Raw genomic sequence first — 12468 nt, forward strand, 5'->3', positions numbered from 1 at the left:
GCCGAGGGGTCGGTTACAGCGGCGGGGACCCGGACACACTCAGCGGTCCTCTCCCGGAGAGGCAGGTACCTACTTTTTAGGGCCCGATTCCCTCAGCTCAGAGTCCTTTCTGCTGGGACCCCTCACGGCTCTTCCGAGGCTCTCGCCTCTTAACAATCTGCCCCGCATTTCAGAGCATCCTCCCCTCCACTTGCCCTAGAAAGACCCCAAATACTATGTCCCTCTGGAGAGGGAAAACTCAGATATTTGGGAGGAAGAAGAGGTCAAAATTCCAGAGTCCGAATTGGTGGGACTCTGGAAGGTCATCTAATTTTTTCACGAGCTTCCTTTCCAGCATGTAAAAATCTGGGGATACAGATCTGAACCCAGTTAGATACCGCCCAGGTGGGGAGCAGCAGTGGGAGGAACCTCACAGTCCAGGCTCGGCTTCTCCTGGATCTGTAGAGGACAAGGACTTGCCCAGGCCGAAGTTTTAGTGTTTAGCCGAGCTGGCCTGTCCTATCATGCTTTGGAAGATGGGAAGAGGACCAAAGAGTGGAAGGAGGAGGAAGCAGAGAAGAAAAGGACGAAGAGGGAGAGTTGAGGAAGATGGGCACGTAGAAGGTGAGGGAGGAAAGGAGGCATTGTCAATTTTCGAGGCCAGTTTTTATCAAAGCGTGGTCCCTGGACCAGCGGTATCAGCATCACCTGGGGACTTGCTAACCCAGCAACCCAGTGCCGTCGAATCGAGCTGGAATTGCAAATTCTTGGTCCCCACGGCAGACACACTGTCGAAGAAACTCTGTGGGTGAGGCCCAGCAATATGCGGTTTTGATTCTGGTGCACAGTACAGTTTGAGAACCACTGATCTAGCCAGACCAGAGCTGCAGTTCCCTGTGTGTGGGGGGGTGGGGCCTGGGGGCTAGACTGAAGAAATTGTTACTCAGTTGTCTGCCTCTGTTTATAGCCTCACTTTTTGTCACCACCCCCTCATCGGTACCCAGAAATGAGACCCTGTCCTCGCCAGGCTAGAGGACCCGTGCGATAAGAACACTGGGACTACTGCATCTGAGTTTGTCATCCCCTGAGACTGCTCTGCTCCCCTGGGAACGAAGCCCTGGCTCCTCCAATTGGGCCCTGGAGCCCCTGCTTGCCACACTCAGAGCGGGTTAATGGAAGGAATATGGCTGGGCTTCAGGGACCTGGGCTCCAGTGTCTTGCTATCACTGGCTCCCTGTGTGACTTTGGGCAAGTTCCTTCCCCACTAGGTTTCCCCATATGGAAAAGGTAGGTCATCACGGCTCTGACAGGCTGTTTTTTCTCCCGTAGCTGTCTGCTCTGGGCAATCAGAGGGGGTGTGCACAGTGGCAGCTGTTTCTCCATCCCCAGCTGGGGCTGTAGGGTGGAGCGAGCACCTCTTTCTAACCTGTACAAAGCTGCCATATAAACTAGCAGATGGCCCTGCCAGAAGGGCCATGGCAGGCACACCTATCTTAACCAAACCCACTGCTGTTGAGTCGGAATTGGAGGATGAAATAACTAGAAGTGTCCTTAGCAAGCTTCACCTTCCTGGCCATGAGGATAAAGGCTCGTTTTGGCAGACTCCAGAAGCAACCAAAAGGTAACTGTGTTCATTGACTAAATCGTGCCTTTGGCAAAACTCCAGGTGACACTGATAAGGAGTCAGAACAGCCACAACCTAAGAGCTTGGGTGACATCTTTCACAACCAGGCCCTTCCCTTATCTCCTGGGGTCGTTCCTCACTGTGACTCATCTGGGGACTTGCTGTCTCATAGCTCCAGAGGCTTCCACATCAGGACCCTCTGCCTGGCCTTGACATGGACATACGGGTATCCCTCGCTTTTCGAAAGTTCACTTTACGTCCCTTCGCTTTTATGAAAGACCTACATTATTTTCAATAACCAAAAGAAATCCAAGGGGTTTTTCACTTCTATGAAAAAAAAGTCAATAGTGGAGATAGCATTCAGCGTGTATTTTGCAGAGCCTTTAAAGAGGCAGCACGCATCCTGGGCAGTGACAGTGGCATTGCCAAGCTCCGTCGGCGGGAACCACACTCACCATCTCAGCGTCCATCCGCCACAGCCTTGGACTGTGCCTGTGAGCATCTGTGCTTTATCTCAAGTTATTTTGTGCGTCTGTTAGCAAGATGTGTCCTGAGGTACCAGAAAACCCTAAGAGAGCTCGTAAAGGTTTTATGTGTTATTTAGTATGATTTGGTAGGTTATTTTTTTGGGTCTGGGGTTGCTCAAATTTTTTTCTCATATAAATTAATGGTAATTGCTTCCCGGCATTAATGCCATTTTGGCTTAGGTTTCATAGGAACGCTCTACTTTTGGATAGCAGGGCAAACCTGTAATTGATAATTGTGTGTAATGGGGAACTCTGCCTCAGGTTGAGCCTGGAGGCTGCCATTTCCAGGGTGCAGACACACCTAGGTATGTCAGAGGAACGGGTGGGATGCAGTGAGCTAGGAATGAGTCAGAACAGCATTGGAGGGAAAAGGAGGAGCAGAGGCCTGAGGAAAGTTTGCTCACTGTGCCTGGTCACGTCCTGGACTCCTGGGGGTTAGAGGGAGAGTGTGAAAACAGAAAGAACTGGCTTCATTAACACTTTGGTAAGATGTTGGGGCCTAAGCAGTGCTGTTTTGGGAGCCCTGCCTTCACCCTGCCTGGCAAGAGCTTTTCTCCTCTGCCCTGTCAGGCACAGCTCTGGCACTCCAAGGACTCAGGGTGGCCCAGGATGGAACTGAAGAATAGTTGAATTGTGTCTCCCAAAAATATCTGTCACCTTGGCTAGGTCATGATTCCCAGTATTGTATGACTGTCTACCATTTTGTCATCTGCTGTGATTTCCCTGTGTGTTGTAAATCCTATCACTGTGATGCAATGAGATGGATTAGTGGCAGTTATATTGATAAAATCTACAAGATTAGATAGTGTCTTAAGGCAATCTCTTTTCAGATCTAAAAGAGAATAGCGAGCAGAGAGATACGGGGACCTCATACCATCAAGAAAGCAGTGCCGGGAGCAGAGCATGTCCTTTGGACCTGAGGCTCCTGTGCAGAGAAACTCCTAGACCCATGGGAGGATTGATGACAAAGATTTTCCTCCAGAGTCGACAGAGAGAAGAAAGCCTTCCCCTGGAGCTGACACCTTGGCTTTGGACTTCTAGCCTACTTGACTGTGAAAGAATAAATTTCTCTTTGTTAAAGCCACCCACTTGTGGTATTTCTGTTATAGCAGCACTGAATGACTAAGACACACTCTTACACCTGGCATCACTCACCATGTATTTGCTGATTGGTTACTGCATCCGAATTTGTCTACTGAGAACAACGAAATGATAGACATATTGAGCAAGTTTTGTGAATAAAAGCTTTTTGCCTTTTTGAAAGTATTTTTCCTTTGAAGCTGGACTGTTCATTTGGGCAACGTGATATTCTGTGTGTAGAATTTTCAAAGGCAGGTTCTAAGCTTATTCTTCTCTGTACTCATTTCAAGGCTTGAACCTGGAAGATGATTTCTAAATGTGAATTATTACGTTTTAGGAAGTTATTATCATTAATAGTGTCTGATGCTGCTGAGGGGTAAGGAATGAGAAGAGCCACTGGGTTTAGGGACTAAGAGGTCCCCAGAGAGCTTTGTCTGAGCAGTTTAGTGCTATGGCAAGGGCTGAGGCTTGGCCATGCTGCTCTGACGCCTGACCAGGAGGCTGAGCTCTGGGAGGGCAGGGTGGTGTCTCGTCTATCACCATTCCCGGTGTCTAGCATCATGTCTAGAATATAGTAGGAGTTCAATATTTCCTATAAATGAATGGAGAAGTGGACAAAATGTCTCTTCCAAGATTGTCTTAGTCTCCTAGAGCTGCTGTAACGCAACTACTACAAGTGGGCAGCTTTAAAGAACAGAAATTTATTTTGGGCAACGTGATACTCTGTGTGTAGAATTTTCACTATTATTCCACAGTTCTGGAAGTGAAATGTCCAAATCAGGGTCTCGGCCATGATGATTCCTTCCCTGTTGGTAGCCCTGGTGTTCCTTGGTTCTTTGCAATCTTCACATGGCATCTGTCTTCCCCAGTGTGTATGTTTATGTCTCTGTGCCTGTACTGCTCTTTATATAACTCAGAAGTGATGAGGTTTTGGATCCACCCTATACTAGTATACTTCAACTGATCGATTACATAACATTATGTTGCATATGGAAGGTGATTACATTACATTAATTATGGAATCTTTATGGAGGACCCCCGGTGCTACAGTGGTTAAGCGCTTGGATGCTAACTGAAAGGTTGGTGGTTCAAACCCACCAGCTGCTCCACTGCAGAAAGATGTGGCACTCTGCTTCTGTAAAGGTTACAGCCTTGGGAACCCTATGGGACGGTTCTACTCTGTCTTATGGAGTTGCTGCGAGTCAGAATCAACTCTATAGTAACAGGTTTGGTTTTTCATGTTTAATCTTCATGGCAGCAGATCACCAGGTTTTTCTCCTGTGAAGCCACTGGTTGAATTTGAACCGTTGGCCTTTTGGTTAGCAGCCGTGTGTTTAACCATTGCACCACCAGGGCTCCTTCAACAGGCATAAAGGTTAGAATTCCAACACATCTTTTGGGGGAACACAATTTAATTCATAACAGATATTTGGCTACGAAGGGAAGAGGAGCAGGGTTGTCTGCGGGCCCTTGAAGATCAAGGAGAAATTTTTATAGGGAGATTCGATCATATAGTCAGAGCACAAGTAGTCCATGGAGGAAGGAGACTGAAGATACAGAAAACGGGTAACTGAAGAAGATATGAGGAGTAAGATCGGGAGGACATGCAAAGATGGCCATCCCAAAAGGAGGGGAGACAATGCTTCCTCCTTGGGGATGGCAAACAAGAGATGTGGGAAGGGCCCAAGCTGAGCCAAGCCTGCATTCCAGTGAAGTCCTCTACAGTCAATTCAGTTCTGTTCTGATGCTAACAGTAATACAGTATCTGTTCTTCACTTCTAATCTTAGTTGCCCAGAGTTAGGTCAGATCTCATAGGCTAACGGGCACAATCTTCCAGACTGCCATATTGGTCCAAGATTTTAGAAACTAGCTGCAAGTTTGGGGGTTTTCAGGTCATTTGTACTTATGAACAACTGGCTTCAAATTCAGAGGTTCCCACTGCCTCTTCAGGAACTAGCCAAAAGCCTGGGGGATCCCCAGGGCACTCACACTTCTAAAACCAAGTGGCTACAAACCTACTATCCCCTCAGGTTTGACAATTTACTAGAATGACTCACAGAACTTAAGAAAGCTCTATACTTAAGATTACAGTTTTATTATCACAAAAAGAATACGAATCAGGACGTGCATAAAGAAGAGGGGCATACAGTGAGGCCTAGGAGGGTCCCCAATGCAGTTTCCTTTTCCCCAAGGACGCCTTACCTTCCCAGTGTACTGATGTTTATGACCAACCAGGAAGCTCAGCTGAGCTTCAGTGTCCAGAGTTTTTATTGGAGTCTCAGTAGGCATGATTGATTGGTTTAATCACTGGCCAAGCAATTGAACTCAATCTCCAGCTTCCCTTCTTTCCTAGAGGTTGGGCTGAAAGCACAAGGTGGATTTTTCTGCAGTGACAAGCCCTCATCCTGAGTCATCTTGTTAAAATAAACTTTCAGGTGAAGACTGAAGCCCTCCATGAGTAACAAAAACACTACAATCACTCTGAAAACTCCAAAGGTTTAGAAGTTACCTCTCAGGAAGTAGAGACAAAGACCCACATTTTTGGGTAAAGTAATTCTTCAACCCACAGTCCTCATCCCTGAGGTCACTTTAGTATTATAATTATCCAACCGTAAAAGTTTTCTTTTCCTGAAAAAGTTCCTTTCAGTCCAGACTTTAAAATATAGGATTATGAAGGCTCTGTTATGGATCGAATTGTGTCCACCAAAAAGATATGTTTAAGTCCTAGCCCCAGAACCTATGACTCTGATCTTGTTTGGAAATAGGGTCTTTGAAGACGTCATCAGTTAAACTAACATGAGGTCATACTGAAGTAAGGTGGGACCTAATCCAATGTAGGTGGTGTCCTTATTAAACTGAAGAAGAAATACAGAGTGAGACCTGGAAGAAGAGAAAGACATATGAAGATGGAGGCAGAGTTTGGAATGTCAAGGATGCCAGCTGTCACCACAAGCTGAGAGAGAGGTGAACAGATTCTCCCTGAGAGTCCTCAGAAGCAACAACATGGCTGACACTCTGATTTAGGACTCCTGGCTTCTAGAACTGTGAGACAACAGATCTGTGTTCTTATAAGCCATCCAGTTTGTGGTATATTGTCTCTACAGCTCTAGGAAACTAATACAGATTTTGGTACTGGGAAGTGGGGTACTGTGTAATAAATACCTAAAAATGTGCAAGTGGCTTTGGAATTGGATAATGAGTAGAAGCTGAAAGACTTTTGAGGCCCTTGATAATAAAATACTAGATTGCCTTAAAAAGACTGTTGGTAGGATTATAGATGTTACAGGTGATTCTGGTGAAGGACCAGGAAGAAGTGAGGGAGCTGTACAGAAAGCTTTATCATCTTAAAGAATGTATATATCATCATAAACAGAATGTTGCTAGAAATGTGGATATTAAATGTGCTTCTAGTGAGGCCTTAAAATATGCTTGTCTTAGTTATCTAGTGCTGCTATAACAGAAATATCACAAGAGAGTTTAATTCTCGCATGGTCTAGGAGGCTAGAAGTCTGAATTCCAGGTGCCAGCTCCAGGGAAAGGCTTTCTTGCTCTGCTGGCTCTGGAAGAAGGTCCTTGTCATCAATCCTCGCCTGGTCTAGGAGCTTCTCAGTGCAGGCACCCTGGGTCCAAAGGATGCATTCCTCTCCTGGTTTTTCATTCTTGGTGGTAGGAGGGCCCTCTCCTCTCTGCTCACTTCTTTTATATCTCAAAAGAGATGAATTGACGATATAACCAAATCCTGTAGAGTATGTCCTGCCTCATTAACATATCTGCCTCCAATCCTGCCTCATTAATGCCATAGAGGTTAGGATTTACAACACATAGGATAAATACATCAAATTACAAAATGGTGGATAACCACACAATACTGGGAATCATGGCCTAGACAAGTTGACACACATTTTTGGGGGACACAATTCAATCCATAACAATGATGAACATATTATTGGACACTGGAGGAAAGGCAAACCTTATTCTAAAAGTGGCAAGTAACTGGTTGAATTACATTCTAATGTTTTGTGCAAAGTGGAACTTATAAGTCATGAAGTTGAATATCTGGCTGAGATTTCTAAGAAAGTGTGGAAGGTGAAGCCTGGCTTCACCTTGCTACTTAGAGTAAAATGCAAGAGGCAGATAAACATAAGAGAAATTGAGAAACGAACTCTTAAGCAAAGAGGAACCAGAACCTGAAGGTCTGGAAAATTCTTCACCTATCCACATTGTAAAAACTGAGAAAGCCAGCTCTGGAGTCAACACCAGGGGTGTGGATGGACAACCGTTTGTTAAAGAGATTCCGTGTGTGATTTATGAATCCAATCAACCATTTCAGCTGAAATGCTGTCAGCTTAGGCTGAAGGGGAGAAATGGGTAGAAATGAAGTAAGTCTGTCAAACTCCTGGGATTCTACAGTTAGGAAATGGGCTGATAGAGCTACTTGGCTGTGAACATCTGTTATGCTTCAAGAAAAGGGAAGAATGACCCCACGGGTGGTACAGAGGCTGGCAGGGTTGCTCCTGCTACCACAGGCCCAGAGGTTATAGACCTGGGGGGTGGAGTCACCACTTTCTGGGTTCAAGAGGGCAGGGCCACCTCCTTGATTCTAGAGGCCCTGACGCCCAAAGCTACAGCCTGGGGCATGATGGAAAAGTCAACCGCCCTGGCAGCCCTAGGAAGCTGATACAGGCTCAAAGATGAACTTTGGAGTTACAGCCTTAGAGCACTAATAAATTTCCAATGACTTCATTGAATATTAAATTTCATTTGATTAGAAATCAGTATAAAAAGATTAAAGAAGTAAAATCAAGAATGTTATACTTGAGCTCTGTCATTAAACTTTTAAAGAAATTAGTTTTTCCCCAGCTACTTCCAAGGAGTGCTTCAGATGACTTATAATAAAAACATATATAAAACCAAAAAAACTAAACCCATTGCCATCAAGTTGATTCCGACTCGTAGTGACCATATAGTACAGAGTAGAATGGTCCCATAGAGTTTCAAAGGAGCGGCCGGTGGATTTGAACTGTTGACCTTTTGGTTAGCAGCTGTAGCACTTAACCACTATGCCACCAGGGTTTCCAAAAACATACATACATAGCAAAAATAAAACTGATACGAAAATCAAGAAAACATGCTCAAGAGGGGAGATTATTCTACCAGCAACCAAAGATGAAAGGACTAAACAAACAAAAAGGACAGATTTAGAGATTTAGAGTCAGACCTTTTTATGCACCCTCATCCCCGTCTTCTCCATCCCCCCACCTCTGCTTCACCAATCTGCAAATGAAGTCATTGCCCCAACTGCCTTCAGCCCTTTCAAAAGCCACAGCAGTGAAGACCTTACCACGCTATTACGTAAACCAGGAGTTGGCAGCTTTTGGAGGAGCGAAGGAGCTGGAAAAAGAACCACAGAAGATACACTGATCACCCGTCACGGGTACTGCACTGGGGCAGGGGAATACAAGGAAAACGCCACCTAATCGGAGACCAAGCGCACTTCTAAAATGAGCAAAGCAGCACAAAGAGCCCATGCCCCTGTTAAGCAGATACCCAATAAGTACTGCAGCGATTCAGAGGAGGGAAGGCAACAGGGCTATAATTGGAGAGGCTTCTGGAGGAAGGACTGAGGTTGTGCCCTGAAGAAAGGTGGGACTTTGATGAGGGGACTCTTGATGGGAAGGACACAACTATTAGGAGGTGGAGGTAGCAAGGTAACAAGGCAGAAATTCGCATGGCCAACAGCCACCAGATGTGCATGGCAGAGGGTGTCAATAAGCACTACTGCTGGGGAGGAAGGTGGTAGTAGAGGATTTCACCACATATGGCATTCCAGGGACAAAACTTCAAAGGCAAGTTCATTAGTTTGGACCTAGGACTCCACGAAGGAGAGGAGAAGCATGATCCAAGTTGCATTTTAGGAAACATCATCTGGTGGACAGCTGTATCAGCAAAAGAGCAGATCAGAGGTGGGGAGATGATTTAAGGGGCCACGCAATCATCCAGACCTAGGGGGTGGGGGTGGGGGGCGGGTAAGGACCTGGAATAGAATGACAACAGAGGAAATGACAGCAAGAAAATACATGACGTTAAGGAAGAATCAGTAGTATTTGGGGATGGACTGTATACTGGGGAAGAAAAATGGCAAAAAGCACTAAGGTTAAAGCTTGGTGACTGAGAGAATATTCTACCGAGTACAGCCATTACTAGTTTAAAAGTTTGTAAAGCTCTTTCCTAGCAAAGGGAAGTGAAGAATGTTAGATAAACTAGATCTGAACCAAGCGCTGAAATTTCAGAGAAAAGGATTCAACGTCAAGAGATGCCTTTTCTGGTCTTAAATATCACGAAGGAAGTAGGTATTTTTGAGCCAATACCTCTTAGAAGATTTAGAAAATCTTTTTGTAGGCATTCATTGTGAGGAACATATGGGACTTTCACACACTTCTTCTTGTCTTTAGCCACTCCATCTGTGTGGTATATGAGCCTAATTTTAGACAGCCTAAAGAAGAACGATGACATCACTTGTTCTCATCTTTATCTTCTCCCATCAGAAAATTCATTATATCTTAAGTCCCACAGCTGATTCTTCTGTGTACCGACTTCCGTGAACTATAAAACCAAAACCTACTGCCGTCAAGTTGACTCCAACTCATACGACCAGACAGGACAGAGTAGAACTGCCCCATAGGGTTTCCAAGACTGTAAATCCTTACAGAAGCAATCGCCACATCGAAGCCCTAGTGGTACAGTGGTTAAGAGCTACGGTTGCTGGAGGGTCGCTGTGAGTCGCAATGGACTCCATGGCAATGGTTTTTTTTTCCTCCTGCAGAGTGGCTTGTAGGTTCAAACCTTGGACCTTTTTTTTTTTTTTAAATAATTTTTATTGTGCTTTAAGTGAAAGTTTACAAATCAAGTCAGTCTGTCACATATAAGCTTATATACACCTTACTCCATACTCCCACTTACTCTCCCCGAGTCAGCCTGCTCTCTCCTTCCAGTCTCTCCTTTCATGACGGTTTTGTCAGTTTCTAACCCTCTCTACCCTCCTATCTCCCCTCCAGACAAGAGATGCCAACACAGTCTCAAGTGTCCTCCTGATACAAATAGCTCACTCTTCATCAGCAACTCTCTCCAGCCCATTGTCCAGTCCCTTCCATGTCTGATGAGTTGTCTTCGGGAATGGTTCCTGTCCTGGGCCAACAGAAGGTTTGGGGACCATGACCGCCAGGATTCTTCTAGTATCAGTCAGACCATTAAGTCTGGTCTTTTTATGAGAATTTGGGGTCTGCATCCCGCTGTTCTCCTGCTCCCTTGGGGGTTCTTTGTTGTGCTCCCTGTTAGGGCAGTCATCAGTTGTGGCCAGGCACCAACTAGTTCTTCTGGTCTCAGGATGATGTAGGTCTCTAGTTCATGTGGCCCTTTCTGTCTCTTGGGCTCATAGTTATCGTGAGACCTTGGTGTTCTTCATTCTCCTTTGATCCAGGTGGGTTGAGACCAATTGATGCATCTTAGATGGCAGCTTGTTAGCATTTAAGACCCCAGATGCCATACTTCAAAGTGGGATGCAGAATGTTTTCATAATACAATTATTTTGCCAATTGACTTAGAAGTCCCCTTAAGCCATAGCTCAGACCTTTTTTGGGACGGCAGCCGAGCACTGTAACCACTGTGCCACCGGGGCTCCCTGCTATGAACTATAGTTTAAAAAAATCCTTCTACTGTAGTTAAGAAATGCTGAAATAAAATTGCTCATTGATTAGCAGAAATAGGAACAATTATTTGGTCAATATGAGTTTATTCCTTCTTTGAGTAATAAAGGAGAAATAAACTTAGAGCCAGTTTAAAGAAGTGGCCCATTATAAGGGTTTTTCTGAAAACACACACATTAGAAGTTGTCATACTGTGATAGGAATGGAAAAGGTTTACAGGGTCATGTGTGTTATCTGCAAGTAGAGAAGTCCGTGAGTCAGACCAATCTGGGGGGCCAGTTCTGAATCAAGTGTTCCTTAACCACACAGGACTGCAGTTGTTTATCATATATAATATTAATGATATTTAAAACGCACAGAGGCTAGCTGGTAGCTGATAATTTTGAAAAGTAAACTACAATTCCTTGCCTGGAGTTCAACAAACCAGATTAAAAAAAAAAAAAAAGACAAGGCTTTGTCTCCATGGAATATTTCCTAAATTTTAAGAAAGCTTTTAGACAATCATGCCTTTAACAAATGACTTGTTTTCAGGTTATTGCTCAGAATGGCTGTTTTCTTTCACTACCCTCCTGAATGGTAGTATTTCCTTGAGAACACCAGCAATGAGAATCTGACACCCGTCGCTGGCACACCTAGCTACTGGGTTGACTGAATGCTATTCCTGAGGGTTTGAAATTCTAAGAATTGTAAATTGCTCGTTCTTGTAGCCGCCTACTTTTAAGCAGATTTGTTCTGTAAACAGGTTCGTGGGATCTATTATCCTGCATTTAAGGTTTGTTTTAGGATGACAGTCTCTTGTAAAACCACCCAAATGTGAGAACACTGACAGTGTTGATGAGGAGAGCCTATCAAGGCTTTCAGCATCAGAAACCCTTTTCTTGGTTTCCAAGGGGTTGCTGCTCCTTGCCCCTGCAGGTCCACAGGACAAAGAAGTACACAAATATAGTGGGAAGTACTGGAAACCACCCAAATGTCCTTCAACCAGTGAATGGGTACATCCATGAAAAGGGATACTACTCAGCAATGAAAAGGAACAAATGATACATGCAGCAAAGTGGACGGATCTGAGAGGCATTTTGTTTAAAGAAGTCACACCTAAAATTCTACATATGGGAAAAAGGGAAACTATAGGCACTGAGGACAGATTTGTGGTTGTCAGAGGCTGGGGACTGGAGGAGGCATTGACTACAAAGGGGCAACATGAAGGGATTTTTTTGGAAACTGTTCTGTGTTCTTGTTTGTGGTAGCGGTTAAACAATTCGAAGCATGTGTCAAAACTCCTAATTGTATAGTATGAACAATCTTACTGTATGTAAGTTAAAAAAGTGTCAAAAAGTCAGGATGATGACTTCACTTGGTGGATGGGTAGTGAGTGACTGGGATGGGGTTTCCGGGGTGTTGGCCATATTCTATTTTTTTTTTTTTTGGGTTTTTTGTTTGGGTGCTTATATGTTGTTTTTTTGAAAATTTGAGGTCTATGTACTTGTGATACACGCATTTCTGTATGTTGTACTTCAGGAAGGAATTAAAAAATATGGTTGAAGGGGATTCCAG

The sequence above is a fragment of the Elephas maximus genome, chromosome 1 (assembly GCF_024166365.1).
Source record: "Elephas maximus indicus isolate mEleMax1 chromosome 1, mEleMax1 primary haplotype, whole genome shotgun sequence".
Lineage (NCBI taxonomy): Eukaryota > Metazoa > Chordata > Mammalia > Proboscidea > Elephantidae > Elephas > Elephas maximus.